This window comes from Thamnophis elegans, chromosome 1 (genome assembly GCF_009769535.1).
Source record: "Thamnophis elegans isolate rThaEle1 chromosome 1, rThaEle1.pri, whole genome shotgun sequence".
NCBI lineage: Eukaryota > Metazoa > Chordata > Lepidosauria > Squamata > Colubridae > Thamnophis > Thamnophis elegans.
Window position 1 is genome coordinate 17,338,347 of NC_045541.1, and position 26,169 is coordinate 17,364,515.

The following is a 26,169-nucleotide window of genomic DNA, read 5'->3' on the forward strand; positions in this document are numbered from 1 at the left end:
TATTAGGATCAACATTCTGGCATGTTCTTCTGCGGAGTCAAAACTGACTTCCACTTAATTGCGTTTGAACTTTATCCCTTTCTCCCCTCCCCTCTGGGTCATAAATCACATTCACCAACAAGTTTGTAGAAATATGAGATCTGATTCTGGCCGAAGGTATGCATGGAATCCTCCCTCCAATGCCAACCTGATAATAGTCATGGCAACGCTTTACAAATTGACAGATGGTGTTTTTATTCTTATCCACCTCTTTTAACCAAACTGCATCCTTATTGTATTTCTTTGGGTTATTCCATATCTGTGCCCAGAAATGCACTGTTTCTTCCTTGTCAGGTACTGTATGATCCAATGAAGTTTCTCCATTGATGGATTGGTAGAGACATTTCTGATTGGATTGAAATTGGAGGTTTTGCCTATAATTTGCAATTTGAGCTTCATATCTGCTGATCTTCTTGGCTATAGCTGTTATTTGCTACTTTATTATTTCAAGTGCTTCCTTGATCTTCCTTGTTTCTAAGTGGTATTCCTTGATTAAGTATTCTTTTTTGTTCTCCAGGTTCTTTTCTTTCATGTGCTCTAGCTTTGTTTGCATCTGATCTCAATTTGCTGATCTTATTTTCCAGTCTAATCTTCCATTTTTTGTGGTGCATTGTTTGATTTGCCCCCTTCTCTGTTGATTTTGTATCCCAGGTATTCAGTTATAACTGCAGCTGTGTTGTACATTGAGTTGTTTGTGTCTTGCAGTGAGTTGGTGCTTATACTTGATATTGCAATATTTGCATCTTTGAACAGTTGTGCTAGCTGTTTCTTTGGAACAAGATTCAATGCAGACAACCTTATTCTAATGTTTTTGTGCTGTTCTAGATGCTCAGTTATTCTTGTTTCAATTCTTTTACTTCTTTAATTAAAGAGCTTTGTTTTTCCTAAGACAGAGGAAAGGTGCCTGGTTTCCAAATGAAAACAATTGCATATCTCTGCTGATTTTCCCTACTGTCAACTCCCTGGTTTGCCTCTACATTTTGAGTTACTTCTGGTAAGGATTTGATTTCTTTGTCCTGGATAACTCTTTCCGGTTCTTCCAATTCTGCTTCTGTGAATACTTTATTTTGTATTATAAATTGATGTTGATCTTCTAGCTTCTGTTCCATTATTTCTGATTCTGGCTGTTGTTCTTTCCAGAACTGATGCATTTGTTTCAAATATCCTCTTCTTGCTGGACTTGATCTATAAAAACAGATAATGATTTCTTTGTTTTCAAGCACTGTATGGTTGTGACAGGTAATCTTCCAGTAGTTCTGCAGCTGCTGCCTCTGGTTGCTCAGCCAACAAAACAACAACACTACTCAGACCACCATATGCCATAATCTTTCAATTTTGATTTTCATTGCTTGATACTTCGTGATTGTCCCCAATTTTTCATCTTCTGTTCTACTGTCCCCTGGTATTGCCACATCAATTATCCACACTTTCTTCTGTTCAGCCACAGTTAAATCTGGTGTGTTGGGAGCCAAGACTTTATTACCGTATTTTTCAGAGTATAAGACGCACCTTTTTCCTCAAAAAAGAGGCTGAAAATCTGGGTGCGTCTTATACATCGAATACAGCATTTTTTGCCTCACAAAGCCCCGCCCCTTCACAAAAATGGCCGTGCATAGCCTTATGGAAGCTTTCAATAGCAGTAGACTTATATACCGCTTCATAGGCCTTTCAGGCCTCTCTAAGCGGTTTACAGAGAGTCAGCATATTGCCCCCAACAATCTGGGTCCTCATTTTACCCACCTCGGAAGGATGGAAGGCTGAGTCAACCCTGAGCCGGTGAGATTTGAACCGCTGACCTGCTGATCTAGCAGTAGCCTGCAGTGCTGCATTTAACCACTGCGCCACCTTGGCTCTTCAAAGAGCTCCTGGGGGCTGGGAAGGGCAGAAATGATCAAACAATGGCCCCCAGCCCCCAGCAGCACTCTATAAGCCTCCATAAGGCTATGCACGCAATTTTTTTTGACAAAAAAATGAGCCCGTTTTTGCGAAAAACGGGCCATTTTTTGCTCATTTTTGCCCCCCCCCTGAGCACTCTGCAAGCCCCCCCCCCAAGGCTATTCATGACTTTTATTTGGGGAGGTTTGCACAGTGCATTTTTTTTCCTTTCCGAAAGCTCTTTAGCTAGAGTGATTGATGAGAATTACATTGATCAAGTACTGTGCCAGCAGAAACAACTCTTAGCTGCAGCAGGTTGTCAGCGATTTCTTTCTCCAGCACATGGATAAATACACCTGGAAACATCTGCATACCTACCTACCTACTCTCTCTCTCCCTACCTACCTATTGTATTTCTCTCTCTCTCTCCCTCCCTCCCTCCCTCCCTCTATCTACCTACCTACTCTCTTTCTCTCCCTACCTATCTACTGTATTTCTCTCTCTCTCCCTCTCTATCCCTCTAGCTGCCTACCTACTTTTTTAAAAATTTGCCTCTTCAAAACCTTGGTGCCTCTTATACTCCAGTGCATCTTATACTCCGAAAAACACCATAATTTGTTGTTACAACTTGTAGAAAGTCAGCATCCACCCACCCTTCTAGGGAATGAAATATTTTGGGGAATATTAAAATGGCAGGATAGAATATTTCCCCTAAAGGAGAAATGGGAAAAAATCTTAAGGGAGGCTGAGACCAGCACCAGTCTCCCTGCCCCAGGCAGAAACTGAGGAGGCTAGCTTATAGAAATGTAGATTTGGTAATGCATTCAGAAAGACTGTCTCAGAAAAAATTAGGTAAACTATTAGGTAAGACAAAATTAGTTCAGACAAATGCCTAGGATTTGCCTTTTGCCTATAGAGCCAGCCATGACCACTACAAGACCTCATAGAAATCAAAAAGGCATAAAAATCATTCCCTACTCTCAACTCATTTTTGTCAGCTATCCCAGAATCACATGCTATTGGTGGTTCTGCTTATCAATCAACCAAGTTTCTTTCCAATCAGCCTTCATTTTATTTCCAGCTTGGAACTGGACCTGGATTTTTTTTTGTTCCAACAAACTGATCTTTAAACCTATTAGAAAGGTCAGTCTGTAAGCAGGGATGCCAGATTTCCCCACTGGAAGAGCTAATCACCATTGTATTGGAAAGAATTAACATTAAAACATTTCAGCAGGTATGCATGCAACAGCTTAAGTGAAGAACTTGTAAAAACAGTGAAACAAAGGCTGTGCAATAATTTCTGCTTTTTCTCTCTTATTGGAAAACTTAAAAACTGATAATTTCATTTTAATTACTTTCAGGTAGAAGTTATGTCCACTCTTTAATCTTATCTAAAATGATGAGATCTATTAAATGAGAAGAGTTAAGCTCCTCCTTCCTGTATGTGTATTTTTTCCTCCCAAATGGTACAGTTTAAATAAATTTGTTTAAAAGCACATACAATAGTTTAATCTGTTGTATGAATTCCAAAAGAAATCTGAATCTATTTACAGCCAACATGCATATATTCTGTCAAAGGCTTTTTCAGCATGTAATGATATGATTACAAATTGATCTTTATTTTTATTCAAATCTATTACATCTATAGCTAATCCAATATTATCTGCTGCTTGCTTAGTTTTTATAAACCACATGATCATTCTAAATAACTATTAAACTTTTAAAAATATAAAGGCTAACTAATAATTGAGATATAAGGATAAAAAAAAGCCCAAAATGCAGAAAGAAAGAAAAAGAAATACAAAGAAATGAGGTCAGTTTTACTTTTACAACAGATTTAAGTATAAATTTACATTAAACTCTTACTCTAAATTAACAATATCATTTTCATTTTCTAATCATCAAATCCACATATCATAATTTATTTTTTTTCATGTGTCATGCAAAAAGTCCAGAAGGAGCTTCTAATCAGCATTAAAATTAATCAATGTCATTTCTTTAATTAAAACTGTCAGTTTCACTATCTTGGCCAGTTCCATCAATTTCAACAACCATTCTTCCATTGTAGGTAATATTATTTCTTTTTCCACCACGTATGTAAAAAAAATATATTCCATGATTACAGTTAGAACAATTAATCAGTGGAACAACGTACCTGCAGAAGTTGCAAATGCTGCAACACTGGAAGTTTTTAAGAAGATGTTGGATAACCGTTTGTCTGAAATGGAGTATGGTTTCCTGCCTAAGCAGGAGGTTGAACTATAAGACCTCCAAGGTCCCTTCCAACTCCTATTCTATTCTATTCTATTCTATTCTATTCTATTCTATTCTATTCTATTCTATTCTATTCTATTCTATTTCCAACTGCTTGTTCTTCTACCCCAAAAGAAATATCTCTGGTTTTCATTCACTTGCTGTAAATATCTTTGTATCAACATTAATCAATTACATTGAATTATAATTGAATGTGAACTTTACCTGTTTTGGTATAATTGTAATATAAACCTAATTAAATGTTGGTGATAACCATTATCAAGTATCTCTTCATACACTTGATATAATTTTGACAGCAAAAGATGTACTAATGTTTTATACCACTCATTAATAGTGGTATAAAATAAGAAACCCATTTAATCCTAGTGTTTTACCACCTGGCATTTTAAACTTATTTGTTTAAATTTTATCACAGATAGTAGAGTGAATAAAAGTTGCTTTTGTGTTTCATTTAAATGAAACAACTAGGATTGATTTTATTTACTACTCTATCTTCCCTCAAAGCAATAGTGTGTATTTTCCCTGATGTATTTTACTATTTATCTATTTTATAGATCAATTAAATTAAAATTTTAATTTATCACCTTCTCTCTTAAAAAGAAGATCAGTGCCTTCATACCAGGCAACTGATGGTTATTATGCTCTTAATGTAGGCATCCATTGAGGAAAGTGACAGGTGGTTGAGGGATAAATAAAAATATGTTTTAGGATTGTATACTGAGTTTCTCAGGTTTGGGGCACTAGGTTTTCAAGAGCTCAGTTGCCTGCAATAGAAATTTAAAATGGAAAATAGTTTGGGAATCTTCCCCCATGACAGGTTGTAATTTTGTAATTTGTAATTTGTAATTTTAATAGATTTGTATGCCGCCCTATCCCGAAGGACTCCGGGTGGCTTACATAAAAGCAATACAAAATATTTAAAAAGATTAGATTAAAAACACGAGACGAAACGACTTAAAAACAAAAGCAAAACATACACTCAGTTGTAATGGGGCTGAAGCTCAGTCAAGATCAACAGCCCCAGGCCTGCCGGAACAGCCAAGTCTTAACAGACTTACGGAAGGCCAGGAGAGTGGGGAGGGTCCAGATCTCAGGGGGTAGATCGTTCCAAAGGGCCAGGGCAGCAACAGAGAAGGCTCTCCCCCGGGGAGCCACCAGACGGCATTGTGTGGCCGACAGCACCCGGAGAAGGCCCGCCCTGTGCGATCTTATCAAGCCTGATCTGTCACAAACCAGTTTTCAGGATTTTTGTCTAAGCTTCTTTGGATGGTTTACAGCCATGTTGATAGTGCCTACAAGGAACAGAATATGTTGGTTAAATTCGAACTCTATGTATCAGCAGACTATATATATCATTTGTCATTTGATTGGTTATCCTCTTTCTGTTTCCTTGAGCGTCTCACTTATATTCTGGAGCATTTGAGGATCCTGATACTGAGAAAAGGTTGGAGGCAAGAAAGGTCTGGGTTATTAAAATATTACATACACAAATTTGGATTGAAATGGGACAACTTGCCGCAGCCAACTAGCCATGGCCAACTTGTTGCAGGACAACTCTTCAGAACCAACTTGCTGTAGGACAACTCATCGGAGGGCAATTTAGCAATTCAATCATTTAATCATTTAAAATAAATATAACATTATTTTAATTTTTGCCATTCACATTTCATTCTGTCCCTCATTTTACATCCTTTTTTAAATGATTCTATTCCACCATTTCTTTTATATTAGTGTACCTCTTGCCCCAACAGTGAATTGTCCCAGGGTGAATTGGCCAATTGGCTGTAGTGAGTTGGCCGTGACAAATTGGGATAGACCCATTTTGGAGGTCCTGAGTAAAGAGGTTTCTCCTAATGAAACTTATGGAGTTGCACAACATATTCAACAATTTGAAAACATTTTTACAAAAGTACACCCTCTCCCTCCAGACTGCATATAAAGTGTTCTGGATCTTCTGCACCTCTCTGGAGAAGTTAATGTTAAACATTCTTGCATATTTCACTTAGAAACCAAGTTGGCAACGATGATACCATCTGGAGCTATTCAGGGATTTCATTTTTTTCCAGTGTACATTATGAAATACTGGGAAGAAGCCAATCAGATGGAAATACAATAAAAGGCAATTCAAAGCAATACAATCTCTTTATTTATCAAATATGGCAAAAATTATAAGATAAACCTCTCCAGGGCATCATGTTAAATGAACTATAACTGGATCACAAGAAAAAAAAAATCCCTTGCAAGTGAATGTACTAAATTGAAACTTAATATAGCTACTTAGCTGAAACCGCACACAATGTCCTCTGCTATTACACCCCTGAATATGTGCTGTGGTGGGCATTTAGTATTAAAATCAACTCTTTTGAATAATCTCCTTTAAAGCCATTTTTTTTTTTGGTTAATTTCATATTTATGGGCACATCGTCTGTTGTTATCCTCTTTTTCACATTTATGTCTCTGTGGTATGTTTTCCACAGTTCACTGCTTAGCTCCCTTCCCAACTGTTTTATATGTAAAACCCTGAGTGAATTTAAAAGCACTTTTCTTACTGATTACTTCTGTAGGCTTTCATCAGTATGGAATTTATGGACTAATAAATTTTGGAATAATTAGGAGTAGAATTAAAAAGAAAACAAAACAAAGAGTACCAAACTCAGAGAGCTACCAATTACAACCTGGATGGCTTTTTAATTCACTGTTGGAAAATAATAATGTTACGAGTGATTAACAGAATGATATAAATCTTTATCAAGTAGCTCCGTAAAGTTCTTCGCCCTCCCTCCCTTCTTCCCCAGTTTCCTACTTTGGAAGTTTAATACTAAGAATTATTGTAGTCCTGTACCAAAAAAATGGTATAACATCCTTTCCTGGGTTTTAGGGAAATAAAATTGTTCTGTTTAAATAAATGTTTCTCCTAAAGGAGACTGTGTCAATGCAAAGTTATGTTGTTAAACCTAAAGCTTTAGTTTTTTGTCTCTTTACATTCTGCACTCTGTTGGTCTTAGTTTTTGAGATGCAGTATGTTGATCATCCGTTCATTGAAACTACCAAACTATCAAGCTCTATAGAGCAGGGGTGTCAAGCTCGAGTCATCACAGCAGCGTTACGTGACGTATTGGGACTTTTTCTCCTTCACTAAACCGGGAGTGGGTGTGGCCAGCATATGATACATCTGGCCTTTGGGCCGCGAGTTTGACAGGCCTGCCATAGAGGTTAAATCAGTGATATAATGTCAAACAGTATGGCTGCTGTTCTAATTTATTTGTCACATTTTAAGCATTTTAATTTTTGCCTTCTTGAATTCAGTTGATCTAAATCAATCGTTCTTAACCTTTTTGAAAGAATTGCCCCCTTGAGCCATTAAAGAAGCTATCATCACCCCTCCCCCAACATAACCTCTCAATCACAACACAGGGAAATAATTCTTCAATTTATGCAAACACATTTTTTGTTTTCTTTAAAATTGTCATCAGGACATATCGATGCAAATAATTTAGTTCAAGTCTTTTTCCCATATCTTAACTGTGTGAAAAATTCTGATGCTACCCATCACTTTACTCCCAAACTTTGTGATACATGTATTTCATTATTATCTTATTTATTCAAGACACTTAAATGCAATGACAACTGAAAACAAAATTCAATTGCAAGAAAATGAAATGCCTGAAAAAACAGTAACATTTAATGATTTAATTACAAGTGAATGTTAAGAAGCAAAAAGAGATATAAACAGGGCATTAAAAAAAACTGCAATGCAGGAACTAAGAGTCTCACGACAAAAACTCTGAAGCTAAATTAAGATTCAAGGAAAATATATATTCATGCACACTGTAAAAAGGGTTAAAAAAACACAAATTTTTTTTTACAGAAGGAAAGCAACAAAAATCAGAGCGACAAATTTAATGCCTTAAACTGAAGAAAGATATATATGTATATGTATATGTATATGTGTGTGTATACACACACACACACACACACACACACACACACACAAAGTTTACATGAAGAGCACAAAAAAAAATAGAAACCATAAAACTGAGAAAATATAATATCTAACTGGAGTGCACGCTAAAAATGTACAATACAAAGATACACACGAAATGTTTTACAGAGCACAAGAATTCAAAAACGAAGCTGAAAACTCAAACTGGAACGTGAAATCCAATGCAAGCAAATACAACGATAAGAGCTGAGATAATTATTAATGAAGAAAATGTATATATATAAAAAGCAAAAAAAAAAAAACCATCAATGGCTGCCTTGTGCTTGGTGAGCTGATGCCAATTTCTTGATGTCTGGAACCATTTTTGTTAATCTCATTCTTAAATCGCCGCGCTCAGTGATCTTCAACATGTTCCCTGACTTAGAAAGGATCTATTGGACGGTGCTGAAGCCCCTCTCCACTAAGTAAGTGGAAGGAAAGGCTAAAAGAAGCAATTTAACTTCCTCCCACAATATTGGGTAAGTGTTCCTCATTTTCACCCAAAAAGTTTCGCAGCCGTAACTTCGAAAATGTGATTGGGCTTCACAGTTGTATTTCAGATCTGTCAGTGGCTCTTGCAGTTTGGGATGAAGTTGTGCAAAGTCTGCTGTGAAAGGATTTAGCACCCACGTGGGCACTTCTAGATTTATCAGGTCATAGAATCTGGTTTCCATATCTTCTTTTAGTTGCTTCAAGAGGGAGCAAAAAATGTCCAAATCTTCTGCTTGGAGTTGACGTTCATTACCGAGGCTTGGAAACTGATACAGCTCCTGGCAACTCATATTGCTTGCAAGGAGGTCCAATTTGGAAATAAATGAGCAGATTACTCCTTTGGCCTTAAGAAAATTGATTTTATCTCCTTGCAGCTTTACGTCCACTTCATTCAGCTTGTCAAAAACATCAGTGAGATAAGCTACATCCAGACATCAAAGTTTAAGAGAACTGCTTAGACTTGGATCAATGGATTCAAGAAATTCGACAACTGTGTCAAAAGGTTCATGGAATCGCCGCAAACACTTTCCTTTTGAAAGCCACCTTACTTCGGTGTGCAAAAGGAGATGTTCAAACTCCTCGTCATTTTCTTCACAAAGCTCTTAAAACTTAATTTTATTCACAGCGTTAATGATGTAATGTATAGACTCGTGCAAACAGCCACTCAAATTTTTGGAGACAAGGTGCTGTCTATGAATGACACAATGGACAGTCATAAATCCAGGTACAACCGATTTTAGATGAGCTTGAAATCCACGATATCATCCAACCATGGACGCAGCTCCGTCGGTTGCACATGCCATTTGTCAAAGGGATGTTTTTCTCATTAAAAAACTCTTCAACCTTTTTAAATATCAAAGAACCTTTTGTGTTGGTGGCTAAATTTCAAGCAAATAACAGTTCTTCACCGATTTCTTCATTTCCATTGATGAAACGGACATAAGCCAATAACAAGGCTTCATTTTCACGAATCGTTGACTCATCAATCTGCATCACTAATTCTGTAGTTTTCAAGGTGTCAATAAGCCTTTCTTCCACATCAGTAGCCATTTCATCAATTATTTTTGATATGGTGTTATTGCTCAAAGAATCGATTGCGTGACAGTGCTTGCTCTGGGCCCCAACATGGTGGCAACAATCTGTTTCACTGCTGGTAAAATCAGCATTTGTCTGATAGTGTGAGGTTTGCCACATTTTGCTATCAACAAAGATACTTCATAGGAACAAATAAGCGCCTTGTCGGTGTTGAGTGACGATTTTCCAAATAACTTATCAACAGTGCTGCGACCCTCAAACTTGGCCTTTAAGAATTGGAAAAATGATACTGGTTTGTCAGCTTTATCCGAATAAATTCTTACCAAATAATCTTTCAGTCGGGAAGGCTTCATCGCTTCATTTGAAAATGTTTTCTCACAAAGAAGATAGAATAGAAGGAGTTTGGAAGGAGATGGAATGAATAACAATTTTAGGTATTCTGTCAAATATTGGTGACATTTTCTCTTCTTGGCCAAGTTGAGAGGTCTTCGAAATGAAAGGCACTAACTGCAAATTAAATTTTCAACTGCACTGGAACACTATAAAACATATGTGGATGTCAATAAACCTAGTTTCAACAGTTACGTTGACATTACAGCTGACATCACAGGGGACAGCCACTCAGCATGCGATGTTTCGAAAGAAGTGCTCACTCCTCCATCACTGCCCATTCTGGCCAATGGCGGACCACTGTAAGGATAGAGTGATAGAGGCTGCTGTGCAATGCGCATGAAGATGAGTGATGCGTATTCACATATGTACAGCATTCTGAACTGAAGCCAGCTGGAGGAACATTTTAAAACACAGTTCAATTCACTAATAGCGAGCAATCTGATGTTTTTGTACGACAGATATACAGCAGTTCCCTTTACGAAAAAAGTCTCAAAAGTGTCCCCAAAACTTATTGCTCCATCGCCCCATATCACCCCCCTTCCATTCCTTTGCCCCCGCATCGCCCTTTTCGTTCCATCGCCTCCCTGAAAAACGAAATCGCTCCCTGGGGGGCGATATCGCCCAGGTTAAGAATTACTGATCTAAATGATCCAATGATTAAAAACTTATTCGAATTAGATGGTTCTAATTTCATAAATATTTAGACATGATATAACATTAATTTTCTCTACTTTGATATGAAAATATGGCCTTTGAATGGGAAAAACACAGAATTTTCCAAGCCAATAGAAGTTTTAAAGAGAGTAATAGAACGGCTTCTTTCCACAGTCTACAACCTGTGTCAGGATTTGGACTGCCACAGGATACATTTTCATCAGTATGTTTGTCTTACAGACAAAATGAATACCAGATGGTGGATTTGAAAAAGGGCAGACCTAACATGAGGTGATTATTGGGTGTGGCCAGCGCGTGACACAAATGGCCTGTGGGCCGTGAGTTTGACAGCCCTGCCATAGAGGTTAGATCCGTGATCCAATGTCAAACAGTATGGCTGCTGTTCTAATTTATTTGTCACATTTTAAGCAGACACATATATTAAAAAAAAAAAAAAACAGAGATAGCCTGAATAAGATGGGTCTTTGGAACTTAGCAAGTCATCTATAGGTAATCTGAAGCTAGCTAAGTTATAGCCTTTAAATATTTGGTAATGGTGTCCCTAAGAACTGCCCATGATTCTGCTGTATGGGCATTGGCACAAATTCCAGGGTTCAGCTTGCTCTGTAGTTGGAGCCTATATGTTCCACCTATGAGCTTACCATGCAATATTTGACAAGTTTATGATTACATATGTAAATTTGGTGTGACACTTGTCATACCTGCTTGTGGAGTTTTGATAGCTTTGGCAACCAATTACTTTTGTACCCAGTGACGTGTGGTGAGTTTTATGGCTGGTGAGGCAGCAATTTTTTTAGACTTGTGGACTTCAGCTCCCAGAATTCCACAGCCAGGCATGCTCAGTTCCGATTTAAAGCAACAGCATTTGTTTTTCTCCTTTGCTAAATAAGTTTCCTTCTTTCTTTTTCTTCTCCCTTCCCCTCCTTCCTCCCTTTCTCCCTCTCTCCCCCTCTCTCAAACACACACACACACACACACACACACACAGTTGCACCAGGATTCAGAAAATTTAGGTTTTCCTCCTGTAGGGGGCACTTTTTTAGAGGCTTTTTTAAACAGTTAAGCACTAAGCAGAGTCATCCATGGTGACTCTGGCAGCAACTAGCTCAGCCTGACCTCAGCTCTTGCCTTTTTCCTTTTACATTTTTTTCTTTTCATGACAGTGGTGAGGCTCTGCCTCCCCTGCCTCTCCTGACTGCACATCCCTGCTTGTACCAGACTTTGATACTTTCATGTGATCCTTGATTCTGATTTATTATAGCTTAAAGGAGAGAAAAGGTGATCGTGGCTTCCATGCATGTCCTAATTAAGAAGCAATTACAATTCGTTTGGGATTGAAAGTTTATTCTGTGTTTTGTGTAATTATCCTCTTTTGATTTGATGGGAAAGGATGATTTTGTTTCTTTTTCTCCAAACAGGCAACATGGACAATTTTTTGATAGCTATAATTCTGAATTCTGGAGGGGTGTGGATACATTTTTCATGGACTTTGGAGCTATCTAGTTTTTCATTATGCTCACAAGCTTCCTCCTGATCAATGAAATCCCCATCGAAGGCTTTAATGAGAACTATTCCCATGGGATTTTTTTTTCAGATTCCAGAGGGATGAAGAATGCCAGTTTCAATAGAAGAAGAAAAAATAGCAGCAGCATTCTCTGGTATTTCAAAAATGCAACCCCCCACCCTTGTAAATGAAGTACAAAAGCTGAAGATTCTTACAGGACAGGATTTTAGGGACATTAGAGGATAATTTTAGCATTATATTAGTCATATTGAACACAGACATGGGAATGATGAAGAGCAGCATTATCAAATAAGACATTATCATAAGCACTGGCTTATGCCCTGTAGCCTTTCTGTTCCTTCAGCATTCCAAGAACAGCACTATGAGCCATGAGAAATGGGAAGTTGATAAAAGAGGTCATTGGAGAATACATTTTCCAGCTCAGTATTCCTGAAGTCAATGGCTTAAACTAGAACACAAAATGCATCAAGCAGAAAGTACAGTCTGTTGATTTAGCAGATGGGACTCCTAATATGTACACCTGACCTAGTCAGTCTGCTGTAACTCTCAGCATCTCTGGCTGTTGTTGATTGGGGCTGCTGGGAATTGTAACTGCAGCTACATCTTGAGAGCCATTGGCTCCCATCTCAATTTAGTGCTATGAAATCACTTGGTAATTAAATGTAGGAGGCGACAACTTGTTTAGTCCTTTGTGTCCCTGAAATAGGCTTTGAACTTCATTCTGAACTTCAGATCCTATGATTTTTATGTAACAGTTGTCTTAGATCCATTGGTAAGGTTTAGGAAATTATGCATAGGTAGAAAAGTATATAATGCCTGTCATATATCCTATTAAATTGTTATCCTGTATTTTTCCCCTTATGGGTTTCCTCCCTTATTTTTCTTTCATTTTTCATGTGTGTGTGTGTGTGTGTGTGTGTAAAATGAGAATTAGTTTAGTCTAATGGTTAAGGATGATGGACTATAAACTGGGAAATTTTGAGATCTTATCAACACTTTGGAGGTCTCTCCTCCCCTTCTTTCTTTGTGTTTCTCTCTCTCTCTTTCTCCCTCCCCTCTCTCTCCCTCTCTCTCTCCTAAATTGAAAGTTGAGAAACAACTACCTATCAACCTGTAATGGACCAGCATGGCAGATTTGGATCTCTAACTTTCATTGAAAAGGCCTTTATCATGAATTGGGTTGATTTAGGCCAATAGTAATACATGAAATATTGTATATCTGTATTTTGTTCATAAGTGTTTCATTCACTTGGTCTTTAATTTTCCAAGGTTTATATTTAATTATTACTTAAAAAAATAAAAACATAATTCCCAGGTGATATTTTTATTAGTTTTGCTGACAAGTTATGTCTTAAAAACAAGACTTTTAAAGGAATGTTTCTCCCTATTGCCATTATAATTGGAATCTTGTGGTGAAGCCTGCAGATTTAAGATTTAACAACAACAACAACCTAGAGAAGATCACAGAAATAAGCCTTGTAAGATCTTGGTTGCATCAAGGAACAAAGCAAAGGTTCACCCTATAAAAAGGAGATGTATCAACATGTGTTAGGCCTCTTTTTTTGAAAACAGTGGAAAAGAAAATATAGGTAATTTGGGAAAACATTAACTTCAATTTCTTTAATTTGATTACATTAATTAAGAATTTTCTTTTTTTTTCTTTGACAGTTAAATTCCAAGCAGACTGTTTTCTCTAAGATAGAATTGCAATTATTGAAACTTTTCCCATATAGATAAAATATCCATATTTTATTTCTACTAATTAGGTAGGTTTTCATTTCGTTACTATACTGAAAGTAAAAATATATACACATATTCATAAAATCAATTTGATCAGTTTATATACATTAGCCATCAGCAAGAAAGGAGAGATCTCCTGTTGGGAACAGAGGTAAAGGTCATTTGATATTAGATAGTTGCCAACTTCTGGATTAATATGCAAAACATAAATAATTTTGCCTTAGTTTTTTTTTCAAATTCTGCATGATATGAAATTAATCTCCATTTGGAAAAATTACATGCAAAATGATTACAAATTTCCGTACCAATGTTTAGAAATGTGAAGTAGTATACAAAAGGGACAGAGCAAACTTGCGTTTGAATAAAATTCAAGACTTACATAACTGAATCAGACTGAATATTATGAATACAGAACTTGAATCCATAAATATAAATGTACAATTTGAATTTCAGGAGACCATTATCATGGTTGCACGATTGTATTAATATTGTCTTTTCAGGTGTGGGTAGTAGAGCATGATTTTGCTGAATATATGGATGCTCCAATTCACACATAATGTACTCAAGCGTGCGCGCGCGTGCACACACACACACTAATTTTTACAAACAAATACATGACCTAAATTTAACTATTTTCAGTTTTTCCAAACTTCTTCCTTTTGGGGGAGTTTTAATACTCAGTGGAACTAGTATTATTTGGTTTGTTTACCAATCCCCTCCTTATTTCATCAGAATACTTAATCAGTTTTCACTAACCTGGGTGGTGGTTGGGAATTCTAGGAGATGAAGGGTGGGAAAGATGCATTGAACCACCTGCAGGATGATAGTCATGTGCATAATATTTTCCCTTATGTTACGTGCAATGGCTATACAACATAATGCTTTCCAAATTTTTTGATCTACAATATGCATAACATCTTGCCATTGCACAGGTTAACTACAGATAAAAGAAAACTAAATACAAAGCTCTGAAAGGTTCCCTATTTCCTATGCTACATTAGGAGACAATTTGGTATAATGGTTTAAGTATCAGGCTGGAAACTGGGAGACTGAGTTCTAACCTTGCCTTAAAAATAACAGAATAATAGAGCTGGAAGGGACCTTGGAGGTTTTCCAGTCGAAACCCTTGCTCAAACAGGAGGCCCTATATCATTCCAGACAAGTGGCTGTCCAGTTTTTTCTTAAAAGCCTCCAATGATGGAGCACCCACAACTTTTGAAGGCAATCTATTCCATTGGTTAATTGTTCTCACTCTTAGAAGATAGTTCAAGGTTGCTTTTCTTCTTGATTAGCTTCCATCCATTATTTCTTGCCTTCTGGTGCTCTGAATCATAGGTTGACCCCCACTCTTATTTGTAGCAGCCCCTCGAATATTGGAATAGGGCTATTATGTCTCCCCTTGTCCTCCTTTTCATTAGACTAGACGTATCCAATTTTTGCAACCATTCTTCATGTGATTTAGTTGCCAGCCTTCTAATCATCTTTGTTGTTCTTTTCTGAACTTTTTCCAGAGTCTCAACATATTTTTTTTTATAATATGGTGGCCAAAACTGGATGCAGTATTCTAAATATTCTTATTCAGGCTTTATAAAGCCGTACTAGTACTTCATGTGATCTTGCTTCTATCCATTTGTTAATGCAGCTTGGGATTGCATTGGCTTTTAGCTGAGTGACCATAGGCCAATCATACTCTCTTACACCTAGGAAGCAAACAGTTACAAACCATTTCCAATGATTTCTCCAGGCAGTTGCCAGAATTAGTACTGACTCAATGCACAAAAATAAATAAATCATACATCCAAATAAGAATACAGTTCTGTCTGCTTTTAGAGAAAGTAGACAAAACTATATTAGAGAAAGATACATAAATCCAAGAAGCATTGAACCAACTAGATCATATATCTTCACCCATGACATAGATGGGTCTGGCCTTTTTCTACTCACTAGCACAATATATGGCTAGATCACAGGCATAGGCATGTTGTAAAGAGGAATGGAACTAACATTACAGTTCAACATTAGAGAAAGATTGCAATTAGTGGAATGGAATAGGAGAATAGTTTACAGTAATCCACTCCCCTAGTTTCAGGATTCCTATCCAGTAGCTGCTTTTAATTGTTTATAAAAAAAGCCCAGGAAATCAGATGTTACATCTGGTTTACCCTGCCTTTATAAGATAAATTGGATTTGAGAAGGAGAAAAAAAAATTCATGAACCTGGGTTAGGTTTAAAAGAATTCTAAAATTCTATAGATCTTTCAGGCCCATAGGAATACATTTCAGGGGGGAAAACCCCAAGGGGTATGCATGTAAGACTTTCCTTACTTGTATAGCAATTATCAATAGTTTTTATTCAAACTATTATATATTACTAACATTTTGCAGATTTAGCTTTCACATATGTAATTGCACAAGACCCACACAGCCAACATTTTTGTTTTTTTCTTAGCCTCTTTATTTATAAGGAAGTTCCATTGATTTCAACAAGATTTATTTATGAATAAAATATGCCAAAGATGGTATCTTCAATTTTCAGTCTTTGACAAATTTATTCTGGATCTGTGTCATTGATCTCTCTGCAATAAATAATTTCATCAATCTGTGCATGCAATGGGTGCTACAGGAGAGTGAGCCACCTCCATGAATAAAGAATATACTTGCTGGTTCCTGCCAATGCAGGTTTACAAGGAATTTTTTAGTCCAGTTCTGCTCAGTTTTTTTAGATTTCCACTTTTAAAGTTCATTTCAACCCAGTTCAACATATAGTTGTACTTTTCTTTAAAAAAAAACCTCTCAATTGTTTTTTGGTTATAATATGCACATTATTCTGTTCCATCTTTTTCCCAATTCTATTGCAGAGACCTTTCTTTACTGTTGTTGTTGTTGTTGTTGTTGTTGTTGTTTTGATAGCAAAAAATGAATCTTATGCAAATCTAACTTTTTATATGCAAAAAAGTTAGGTTCAAAAAAGCTGTGGTGGCGCAGTGGTTAGAATGCAATATTGCGAGCTAATTCTGCTGACTGCCAGAAGTTTGACCCTGACCAGCTCAAGGTTGACTCAGTAAAATGAGAACCCAGATTGTTGGGCACAATATGCCAACTTTGTAAACTGCTTAGAAAGAGATGTAAAGCAGGGACATGCAGTCAGGGGAGGCAGGGCCTCACCACTGTCATCATGAAAAAGAAAAACAAATGTAAAAGGAAAAAGCTGAGGTAGTTGCTGCCAGAGTCACAGTGGATGAGTCTGCTTAGTGCTTAACTGCAGGAGGAGGCGAGAGAACCACATGCCTCCTTTACTCTATCTTTATGATCAGTTGAGCAGAGTTAAGCAAGGGTTAAAAGGTGAAAAATTCCTTATGCAAAGGAGGCATGTGGTTCTCTCGCCTCCTGTAGAGGACATTTTTTAGAGGCTTTTTAGAGTTTTCTGGAAGCAACTACCTCAGTCTGACCTCAGAGCTCTTGCCTTTCTCCTTTTCCATTTTTTTTTCTTTTCATGATGGCAGGCAAGAGCAGAGTTGAAATCCTCTCTGAAACAGCTGGAAAAGGTGCGTGTGTGGGGAGGGGGGAGGAATTCAAAAAGTTTGATTGCATGCAGAGCAACGTTGCCTTTTCAAACACACACACACACACACACACACACACCAGTGGTGGGTTTCAAAAAATTTTGGAACCTCTTCTGTAGGTGTGGCCTGTTTTCTGGGTCCACTGGTGGAACCTCTTCTAACCAGTTCGGTAGTTTTTACGAATCGGTACTACCGAATAGGTGCGATCTGGTTGGAACCCATCTCTCTCTCCCTCTCTCTCTCTCTCTCTCTCCCTCCCTCCCTCCCTCCCTCCCTCTCTCTCTCTCTCTCTCTCTCTCTTTCAGACACACACACACAGACAGACAGCTGGATAAAAGTATATAAGCCCAGCTTCACTGATTACAAGTTTGAAAAGGCAACGTGGCTCCACCTGCAATCAAAGGCTCGGATCGGAAGGCAGCAGGGGAAACGGGAGGTATGGCAGAGGAGCTGCTTTCAAGCCATTGGAAAATATATCCAATCCAAGTTCTGTGTTTGTGTTTGTTTGAGAGTGAGTGAGTGAGAGAGGGATCCAACTTCTCGGTGTGCATGTGTCTGTTTGAGAGAGGGGGAGGGAGGGAGAGAGGGAGGAAGGAGGGGGAAGGAGAAGAAAAAGAATGAAGGAAAACTTATTTTGCAAGGCGTAAAAATGCTGTCACTTTAAATCGGAACTGATCATGCCTGGCTGTGGAATTCTGGGAGTTGAAGTCCACAAGTCTAAAAAAAATTTGAAACTCCTATGTCAGTGCCTCACCAGCTATAAACCTCACCGCACGTCACTGATGTAAAACACTGTGAAGTGTATCCAAGTCTAAGTGCTATTGCTATTTTCAACAAATGTCTAGTGTTTAAAACTGTATTACTGCTGACATACTGTACCACTTTTGGATTCTAAGATTATATCACATAAATTCTGTCAATGCTGACAATCCAAGGTAGAAGTTGTAGGAGGACAGCCGTGCTCATCTATGGTGGCAGAAAATTAGGAGTCTGATAGCATCTTTGATGACTAACAGATTTCATTAAAAAGGCACATGGTTTTAAGAGCTGCAGGTTGCATCATCAGATGCATGTCCTTTTGAGTTCTTCATACTCTGAATCAGTTTTCTCTTAGACTGAGTAAATATGAATTTGTATTGAAATGCAGACCCAACAAATGTCTTCACCATCTCCATTATGGTAAAGTATGCACTTTCTCTGGATAGTGCTTCAAGATGAGAAACAGCCATTGGTTATTTTTACCTGTTCCTTGGTAGGTATTCCTGTTTGATGCTTTTGCTCCAGGTTTATCACAGCTGACTTTAAAGTATATCACAATGAAACAGTTTGACTCTAAACAGAGTTGCACATCCTTAGGTGTCAATGTATTATATCTTGATGCAGCTTCTAAAACCTTCCTCAAATTTTCACCCATCTTTGACAGCATGGCTCCATACTACTTAGAAGCCAGGGGCAACTTTTAGTCCAAAAGAAATTCTGCACCATAGAAAGTTGTAAACAACTGCTAAGACCCCCCCCCCCCCCATGACTGCATGGTCTGAAGTAAGCCTGATGAAGAGCAAGATTTTCCTAGTAAAGGAACACTAAGCAAGAGGGAGCAAATAATGTTTTCCACCTACATTTACATGCTTCCCCCCCCCCAAAAAAAAGCACCGCCCTATGAGAACTAAAAACTCTATTTTATAATGTATCTCCCATCCATATCAAGATGTTGGAAGCTAGAGAACCTATTGCACAGTAGCGTTTGATCATGGGAGGGAAGAGAAATTTCACTTTGCCAACCCATTTCTGACAGTTTGTTGCCGAGAAAGCTGCCACATCTAATTCTGTTTGTGTAGTCCCTTCATTTACATGAAAGCAGATAATGAAAATGAAAAAAAAAAGCAGGATGAAAACAAGTTCAGATTGCAAGCAGAGGCCAGCCAATTTGTTATTCATTAAATGCTAATGAACTCAGCCCTCCCCCTATGTTTTATTTAATGCATTCTGCTTCAGCACACAAAAGTCTTGCCACCCTGTTGTAAACCTATGCATAACAGCGAAAGTGTGCCTGCAACTCCTGAAACATATTAGCAAAGACAACATAGACATGAATAGCTAAAACCCATGCTCAGATGCAGTTCATACAGTTCGGTAAGGTTCTAGACAAGGATCCAGTTGCTTTGAAGCACAATGACTGATTAGGCTGTCACCCAAACATTTGGTAAGAATATCAGTAAGAGATAGTGGAGTCTTGAGTCTGATGGGAACTGTACTGTGAGCATGGAGCCATCAGGAAAATGGAGTTGAGGACAGAATTATTTTTAGTAGGGATCACAAAAGAAAAATAGGGCAAAGATGGACTATATTTAATGCTGCATATTTTAATGGCAAGACTGGTTTTTGCACAAAAATGGAAAAGAAATAATAAATAAGATACTGATGTGCACAAAAATGGACAGATTGACTCTAGAGCTCAAAGACGAAGGTGAGATGGAATATCACAAAATCTGGGATAAGTGATATTGATGGTTAGAAATGAGGGGAAAAGGCCGGGACACAGACAAGTAAAGAATTGGAAAACATGGTATTGAGAATGTGTGACAGGTAGGAATTGGATATGTATTTGTATGGTTAGTGATTATATAAAAGAAGGGATCAATGGACAGGTAATCTGAACGACTACACATACCTATATAATGGATATAAAATGTAATTGTTGTAAGATCCAATCACTATATGTGCCAGAAATGTCAAACTATGTCCAATGTTTTTAATGTTTATCTAATAAAAAAGTTTTTTTTAAAAAAGGAATAGATGTTTGCATGGAGGCACTGTGAATTCAGCTCTGTTTTGGTTCACATATCATCCCTGTGTTAGATCTTGCTTAGAATCAGGCAAGAGGTAGCAAAGCTACTGGCACCCTCCTCAGTGCCATGGTGGAGTAGAGATATTAGAGATATCAATTGCTGTGCACCACTCTCCACATAGATGGTTGCTGGTAGATCCTCCACTCAACTCTCCAACTTTCTTTCAGTACTTCTTTCTCCGTGAATTGGGAATGCAGCTACTCAGGGAGAGCAAGCAACCAAACAAAAATTAGCTTAATTTCCCATACAGATACATAAGAATGTGGGTCTGGTTACATAAATATTAAATTCAAGAATGATTTCCATATATATTGCACTTTATGCAGCAAAACAAAGGCAGACACAGAGTATATAACTAGACAACCTGGAACCTGTTGGGTCATCAATTCAGATATATTTCCTTATCTAAACAAAGAAAGAGAATGACCACAGATGGCCCAAAAAACCAGTGGGAATGGAAGTGACTTCCTGCTGGCTTCCCCAAGGAGTTTTGTTATGGGAAGTTGACTGGCAATATCAAAAATCCTCCTCCTTCCTTCCTCCCTCCCTCTCTCCTTGTCATTATGTCATTATCTTCCTTCCCTCCCTCCAATTCTTTCATGGCATTCATGGCTGCTCTACCAAGTACTGGTCTGCAGTACATTTCTTGACTACTTATTCCTTACTGTTGATGATTGATCCTAAAAGTAATTTAATATTTTTTATTATGATCTCTAATGCTACAGTAGTTATCGTACCTGTTATCATTAGTTTGCCTTTTTTGATATTTTATCTTACTCCCATATTTTTACAACACTCCCTGCCTTTTATTACTAAAACATGCAGATAGCTTTGCATTTTCAGACATTGGGGTAATGTCATCAGCATAACACTGGTTATTGATATTTATTCCTCCAATTATAAAAACAGAGTCATTTTCCAATCTAGTTTCCCTTAAGCATATAGTTTGAATAAATAAAGGGAAAACATATAGCCTTATCTCACTCCTTTGCCAACCTGAAGTCAGTCTCTTTCATTACATTCTGTCTGTGGCTTCCTGGCTTATATAATCATTTCTCATGAGAACAATGATTCTTGTTTTTCTAATCACATTCCATAGTTTGACATGATCAACCCAATCCAGGATCTTTCTATAATCAATTATATACTGACTTCTTTTTGACATTCTTAGAGTTAGAACAATTAGAATAGAATAGAGCTGGAAGGGACCTTGGAGGTCTTCTAGTCCAGCCCCCTGCTCAAGCAGGAGAACCTATACTATTTCAGATAAGTGACTGTCCAGCCTCTTCTTAAAAACCTCCAGTGATAAAGTACCCACGATTTCTGAAGGCGGCTATTCCACTGGTTAATTGTCCTCATTGCTGGGAAGTTTCTCCTTAATTCCAGATTGCTTCTCTCTTTGATTAGTTTCCAACCTTATTTCTTGTCCTGCCCTCTGGTGCTTTGTGGAATAATTTGACCTCCTCTTCTTTGAGGCAGCCCTTCAAATGCTAGAATACTGCTTTTCTTCACATAAAAATTCATTTTGTTGGATAAGCCCCATTGTTCAGGTTTGTCAAGATCTTTTCTGGATCCTGAGCTTGCCAACTTAGTGTCATCTGCAAATTTGATGACTTCCTCTTCTATTCCCTCATCTAAGTCATTTAAGATGGCTTTCTAAATTATCCAATACAATCAGAAATCAGACTGTTATACATATGTTCTTCAGCTTTTTCTAAAGCTAGCTTGAACATCTAACATCTCTTTCTCAACGAAGGTCTCTAATCTACACTAGATGATTTTTAGCATTTTTTTTGCTAGCATGTGAGATTAAGGATACTGTATGAACGGTTTCCCCTGTGTTCAGTCTCCTTTTTTAGAAATTGGAATGTAGATTGATATCTTCTAAGTCACTGTGTCACTTTTCAGATTTGCTTGTGTAACTTGGTTAGAACTTCTCTTGCTTTCCATATTTCTATTCCATCAGCTCCTATGGCTTTTTGACTTAGTTAGTTAGTTAGTTTACTTCATTGTCATTGCACCTTGTACAACAAAATTAAATGTGATCTTCATGTACAATGACAGTTCAGGTTGTGGTTGTTAAGGAATCATATGCAGTCATTAAGCACAACATCAGGTAGTGGCTGGTTTCCTCATTGACTTGACTTATTGGAAGCTGGCAGTGAAGATCACAAGATCACAAGTGATGATGTGACTTGGGAAGCTGTGACCATTGTAACTGTATGCTGGTTGCCAAGTGCCCCAATCATGATCCTATGACTGTGGGGACACTGTGACAGCCACGGCTTCAAGGACCGGCCATAAGTCTCCTACTTGAGCACTGTTGTAACTTCGAATGGTTATTGAACAAAAAGTCACTAAGTGAGGACTACCTGTATAGTCAAAAGCCCTTCCCTGTCTTTCATGGTTGACAAAGCATAATGATACCCCTGACTGGAATCACTAGTAGTGACTGGAGTGCTGATCTAACTTCAGGTCCTAGTACTAGAGGTTCTTGTAAATATGGAATATCTTCTAAAGTGTTTTAGATGTTGATATCTCTATGGTAGTACATTCTTTCCATCTTCCTTTGAGCTTCTTAGAGTTGGTTCCTATCTGTTAATTAGCATCGTTTAGCATATCAAATCAATTTGAGGTTGGAATTCCTTCTGAGTTCAGCAATGTTTCAAAATATGTTTACCCTGTTTTCCCATGTCTGTTTCCATCTTCTATGGCTTTACAGATGTTATAATACTGCTTCTTGTCTTTTATCATCGCTTTCTAAAACTTTGTTAATTTATGTCAGCTTTCCTGGGTAATCAAACAGGGAACCTGACTAGATGAACTGATTTTATTTTATTGTAAGGTTACCTTAACAGAATATTGCAAGCTTGAAAGTACAAACTTGCAGCCTCCATTTTTAACTGCTTGATCCATTAGACCGAGTCCTTTCTAAATTTCGTTCTCTGACCATTAAGCCACTTGGGGCTCTAGCCTCTCTTGTCTTATTGTTTCCTAGGCAACATATCTTCCCCTCTTTCCCCAAGGTTATCCACACATTCCATTACAATCCCTGAGATTTTTGTCTTTCTTGGCTTTAGCTTCTATTCTCTTGTGGGCAATTTCCATGGTTTGTTCTGACACTCAGTTTGATTTCTTCTGCTGCTTCATTTTCTGGCAGTCTTATTTCACATTTATCCTTAATAGCATTCATTCATTCATTCATTCATTCATTCATTCATTCATTCATTCATTCATTCATTCATTCATTTTTTTCAGTTCCTCTGTGTTAGATCAGGTAAAGGAGGCACAAAAGACTTCGGTAAACAAGAGGTCTTTATTGCAAGTCAAGTAAACATCCGGCTGGGGAATGGTCGGGCAGCATCCCCTTTTAAAGGGATTTGTCAGATCTCTTGATCAATGGGATTCAACAGAGGACCTTGGTGAAAACCTCTTTCAGTCTGTCAGTGGGGGGGGATAGCTAACATTCTGGTTCTTTATCAATGAGACTCAAGGCTTCAAAGTGAGTCCTGATGTTCTCCTTGAAAGTCATGGGTATAGTATATGTTTACGGTCATATCATGACTGATTTCTGCTTCTTTAGCTTAAATTGAAACTTGGACATCAGCAGTTCACAATGTGTTTCACACTCAGTACTGCCCATGTCTTTGATACATCTAACATATCTTTCTCCATGAAGGTCTCTAATCTACACTAGATGATTCTTAGAATTTTTTTAAATATTTTTTTTAATTTATTTTTAATTTTCAAAACAAACACAACACATAAAATCTTCCTTCTTTACATACTGTAGAAAGTGTTGGTTACAAAAGGCTTTTGTGCATCTCTTCCACAGTCATCAAGCAAAATTCATATTAACTCAAGTATTTTAACTCAGATATTTATACATATTACCATCATCATATTTCCATTTTCATTTATAATTGTTAAAACATCCTTCTATAATTGTTTAAACATCCTTTATCATAAAATATACCAAGATTTAATACATAACCACATACTGGCATTTCATTTACTATTTCTAAAATCCTCCAATAACACTGAATCCTTATGTCCTATTCTAGCTAAACATCCATAATATTTAATAACAAAAATTTCTAATCCTCCTTTCCAAAGCACTGTTTACAATTTACATACAGTTTCATTATCATTGTTATCATTATCCCTCCCTTATTTGACTATATTCTGTATCATAACATTCCCCCCCCAATAATCAAAATTTAACTGAATCTCTTTTTTATTAACCTTTATATATAATCCAAAAGGATTTCTAATCTTCATTTCATGGGTATCATTCAATATTCATATCCAATTATTACGTATCATAACACTACACATTGCATACATTATTATCATTGTCAATTATTTATTTAACTATATCTATTGTCACTAAATTTCACAAAGTTTAACTAGTTTTAAATTATTCTCTTCCATATATCAACCTGTATCTTTCCAGTAGCAAAACAGTCTCATGTCTTCTGCCATTTGTGGCATCAGTCCTCTAATCATCTCCTTAATCAAATTTGTATGGACTCCTCTTAGCAACTCCTTGCTTATAACATCTCTCATGTAATTTTGATGCCCTTTTTCTGTTTCCTTAATTAGCTTATCTTTGATTGTCAGTAGTGTTATCAAGGATGTTGCTAATAAAATTTCTCTCTTTAAATCCATAAATTCTTTTATTTTTTCTTCTTCTGTGTCTTGCCATCTGGGGTAGAGTTACCCTCCATTTAATTTCTCTTTCAATATTCCACTCTTTCTATTTTCAGAAACAAACCACTCACCATAAATATCAGCAAATTTAATTTCTTTATAGTCATTTTCCTCTTCGATTTTTAGGATTTTGACCCCCACTTTTGCACTTGATAAACATCTCCAATGTCTTCATCATATTTTACTGTTAGCTACTCTAAGTCTTCCAACTTCTTCTCTATCCTCTCAAATGTCTTTGATAATTTCTGAATTTCTAAGAATATCTTTTGCAGACTTAAAGTTCCTTTCTGCTGTTGAGATTGTGCCATTATTTCCAGCTAAGAAACACTGCTGCTCTAGCTTGGAAGGTTTTATCAAAATTAAGCATAGATTCACAATAAAGTTTTATTTAAAGTTTTATTTTCACTTTTCTCTGGTTTCTCTGGTTAAAGATATACTTTTGCTTTTCTTCTTATCGCTTTCTATAAGCAAGCAGTGAGACCTTGGAGTGCCAAGCCAGGATAATCAGTGAGAAAAGTGAGAATGTTTCATTTCCAATACACAAGCCTCCAGCGTCCAAGTAGCAGTGTTATTGTTGCAATTTTCTTTGTTTCTTTTTGTATCTTTTTTGTATTCAATTCTTGAATGAGTTAGAAGAACACCCACAGTAATGAAAGAGGATAATTTTAGTCCATAGGTTATAAAGAAAAATGAAAAAAAAATAGAAGAAAACTTAATCCATTTGTTTTAAAAAGCTTGCATAAATTCCATCCATGAACATAGCATTTAAAAAGTAAGATAACTCACTGTCCAAAACCATTCCAAACTTAACTCTGCCACTTATTTCTTCTGTTCTCCAATTCAAATTAATTTTAAGTTTTTTATAGGCAGTCTCTTTTAAAACGGTAAAAAATCCTCACCAGCTGAAAACACTTTCTCTTTCCATATCCTTCTGTTTTGGAGCTGCTCCGACTTCATCAGTCTAATGGCTGGATTTTTTGTCGCCAACTTGAAGAACTTCTCTTGGATCGATCAG

General features: G+C 37.1%; 1 pseudogene; it reads right to left on the minus strand.

Moving 5' to 3' along the window:
• Positions 1-9,264: 9,264 nt before the first annotated feature.
• LOC116521902 lies at positions 9,265-10,368 on the minus strand (annotated as a pseudogene).
• Positions 10,369-26,169: the final 15,801 nt, after the last annotated feature.